This window comes from Syngnathoides biaculeatus, chromosome 17, assembly GCF_019802595.1.
Source record: "Syngnathoides biaculeatus isolate LvHL_M chromosome 17, ASM1980259v1, whole genome shotgun sequence".
Taxonomy (NCBI): Eukaryota; Metazoa; Chordata; class Actinopteri; order Syngnathiformes; family Syngnathidae; genus Syngnathoides; species Syngnathoides biaculeatus.
In genome coordinates, this window is record NC_084656.1 from 5186245 (window position 1) to 5190441 (window position 4197).

A 4197-nucleotide genomic window follows, 5' to 3' on the forward strand; every position below is an offset into this window, starting at 1 on the left:
AGCTGGTTAGTCCTATATCCTTATCAACAACAAGAGTGCACTCATTGAACAACTGTCATGCTAGTAAAAATCATTTCCCACATTTTTTCACACTAGTAGAATAACTTGGGCATGTTATTTGAGAGGAAGAACTGCACGAGTTGACCTGCCCATTGCTTGTACTCCTGTGAAGCACAAAATGTTAAGTAGAATTTTATGACACTAAACACCTGTTTCAGCATTTATTTGATTTTCTTTATATCCAGTTTAAGATCGATGTACTAGTATACAGTCTTCACTAATTGGAATACGTTGGCATACCAGTAGCACAACTATGTTACGAGTGAGGCAATACTGTTCCTAAGTTGATTTGTATTAGCAGTGACAAAATTCTCCCAGTGAACAGCGCTTCACTAGAATCACTAGATATGTGTATTGTAGTATCGGGATTATAAAGTAATTATTGAGAATATTGCTCAAACGGCTTTCCAAACATGTCGTAGGCATGTCACGTAATTCCTAAACGGACAACAGACCATTTTGATGCCTGACTTTGACTTGCTGCGTTGCCAGAGAGAAAATTGTGCAGTAGAACAAAACTTCTGGTCGTTGGTGTTAAAAGTGAGTTTGCAGAGCGGACGTGTCTGTGACATCGTTTGTGAAATGAACAAGAGATCACATCAAAGTTAACTTTCTCTCTTCCCAATTTCCACAAACATTTGTGAGGACCAGCATATAATGTTTGAAAGCGTTCATATTTTTAAGACTATTTCACTTGCTCCCGATGGTGTGCTGAAACACTTTTGTTGTCTTTAATTTTGAGATTCAAACTGAAAATGTGTTTAATGTGGTGTTTTTCTATGATGCTCTTTATGGCTCAAATTGCATTTGAATGGAAACACTGATGTTGAACAGTATCAAACTTGGTGTTAGCATACAGCCATCCATTTTTTTGTACCACTTCTCACGCGGTTATGAACAACTGTTCACACTCAAATTTGCACTTAGGGGGCAGTTGAGAGTCCTCAATGAACCTATCGTGCATGTTTCTGGGATGTGTGGGAGGAAACCCACACAATCATAAGAACATGCAAACTACACAGGCAGGAGATGTCCTAACTGGACTTACATCATGCCACTTGCTGTAAACATACATGATGTGATTTTACCCCCCAGCACAGATCTACATGGTGACTTTTACTTCTTAAATTTTTGTCTCAACTGTACTGAGAGATGTTTTTATTAGTCTGTGACTGCACAGAGTTCATTTCATATTGTGTGCAGGGATCTTAAATTATTAAAGGTGTTTTACCCAACTGTAAATTATGCTAATTGCTTCATTTTTCAACCTATAATATGTAGGAAATTTAATGTAAATGTAGCAACATGGTGCATGTGCTGACAAGGAAACAAGTCTGCAGACCATAAGTCCTCTTCTTGGTGTATATGGCTAAAGAAAATACTGTACTTGAATGTTTGTCTCACTCAAGCCGCAAACAAGGTGGTTGTCGAAGCGAGTAACTGGTACTAAATTCTTCAAAAGCTGGTTAGACATGTTCACAAGTTTACAATTCTGCTCCTCCATTTCACAGCAAGTGTCGGCGCATGTAGCTTGAGGCATGTGGCAGACAAATGAGGTTATTGAAAGAGAAGTACTGTACCTGCAAAGATTCTTTGGCATCCCAAAGCAAACACGAGTTAAACCAGTTTTGACCCAGTCAACTACAGCGTGTCAGGACGTGTTATGAATGTGTTATCATTCATTACAACTGCAGTTCTTTCGTCCGATATATACTTTATATCAGAAGATGAATGATTTGGTTCCACACAAAAGTAATTATTATTTTTTTTGTTATCCATTTTGCAACAATGGATTGGTTGGAAGCAAACATTCTTGGATTTACGCAGGAAGTCCAATGCTGGCTGTATGAAAGTCAGCCGCATGATCGAACCACTGCACCACCAGTGACCTTGAGGGTCTCTATTTACTGTTACAGTATGTAGAACAAAAGTGTAAGTAAGTCCCTTTCGGTTTGTCCCGTTAGGGGTCGCCACGGCGTGACATCTCAGATGAACGCTCATATTTGTTTCGCACAGTTTTTACACCGGATAACAAAAGTAATTGGCTTATTTAAATACACACACCTGTGTGTGTGTGTGTGTGTGTGTGTGTGTGTGTGAAAGGCTGGGATATTATATTATTATACAATATTAATTATATATAAATTCCAGTAATTTGGACAGGAGCCAAAGCCTGGTTCAATGTGCAAAAATACTTGAGGGTATCTCATCACGGTTCGAATTTTCCACAAGATGGCAGCAAAGCAACACTTTTGCATTCTGGCTTTTAGCCTGGATAAAGAAATGCCTCCCCTCACAGGTTCACGTGGGGGGGGGGGGGGGTTGCACAAAGTGTGACTTTTATGTTCTACACAAAAATAGCAAAAAGGTGATTTTTGCACCTAACGAAAGAGGATAATTTCCTCTAAAACTCTCCTTTCCCTTTTGGCTTATCGCGTTAGGGGTCGCCACAGCGTGTCATTTTTTTCCAAGTAATCTTCTTCTGTAACCCCAACTGCCCTCATATCTTCCCTCACCACATCCATAAACCTTCTCTTTGGTCTTCCTCTGGCTCTTTTGCCTGGCAGCTCCATCCTCAGCACCCTTCCACCAATATACTCACTCTCTCGCCTCTGAACATGTCCAAACCATCGAAGTCTGCTCTCTCGAATCTTGTCTCCAAAACATCCAACTTTGGGTGTCCCTCTAATGAGCTCATTTCTAATCCTATCAAACCTGCTCACTCCGAGCGAGAGCCTCAACATGTTCATTTCTGCTATCTCCAGCTCTGCTTCCTGTTGTTTCTTCAGTGGCACCATCTCTAATCCGTACATCATGGCCGGCCTCACCACTGTTTTATAAACTTTGCCCTTCATCCTAGCAGAGACTCTTCTGCCACATAACACACCAGACGCCTTCCACCAGCTGCTCCAACCTGCCTGGAATAGTTTCGTCACTTCCCTACAACATTCACCATTGCTTTGGATTGTTGACCCCAACTATTCCACCCCTCATTCACAGACATTTATTGTTTTTCTCCAGCTGATCTTCAGTCCTCTTCTTTTCACTGCATGCCTCCACCTTTTCTAATTGGCATAAAGCAGCACAAAAAGGTTTAAAATCAAATTCAAGCGTTCCCACTGTCTACTCCATAGTACAATATTTAGCTCCTCCCCTTTCATCTGCTGTCTCTTCTTGAAGTTTTTTTTTTATGGATGAAAAAGAGGAGGCAGCTCGGTGGATCAGTTAGAAATCGTTGGCCTCACAGTTCTGAAGACCAGAGTTAAAATCCTGACCCCGCCTGTGTGGAGTTTGCATGTTCTCCCTGTGCCTGTGTGGGTTTCCTCCGGGCAACGTTTTCCTCCCACATCCCAATAATCACGCAACATTAAATGGGACACTCTAATTTGCCCCTGGTTGTGATTGTGAGTGCGGCTGTTTGTCTCAATGTGCCCTGCGATCAGCTGGCAACCAGTTCAGGATGCTCCCCGCCTCCTGCCCATTGACAGCTGGGATAGGTTCCAGTACTTCCGCGACCCTTATGAGAATAAGCGGCAAAGAAAATGGATGGATGGATCAGCATACAGTGGAAGAAGTTACATTTTTGTAAGATGAGGGATGGTGGGGAAATTTTTTAAATTTCATTCAAAATTGGAAATAATCAAAGAAAAGAAATGGATGGATGAAAAAGAGGCACTATTAAAACCAGTTACATAGACATCTATTTTCTTCCATACAGCTTATCCTCACAAGGGCCGTGGGCATGCTGGAGCCTATCGCAGCTATCTTCGGGTAAGAGGCGGGGTACAGCCAGCCAATCACATTAACAACCAACCACTCGCACTTATATTCACAGATATTGGCAATTTAGTCTTCAGTCAACCTACCGTGCATGTTTTGGGGATGTGGGAGAAAAACGGAGTACCTGTAGGGTACTGGGGCCGGATTCGAACCCTGGTCTTCAGAGCTGCTCACCAGTCACGCACAACTCCACCTTTCACACATAAGGCTTGTAATTTCAAATTAGTTTAAAAAAATATTCAAAATGAGTTATCAACACCAGTAACTCATTTAACGCTTACAATTAATTTGAAATCACTTAAAAAATATTGGCCAAAAATTATACATGGTATTCAAGAAAACAGAAAACAACCACTA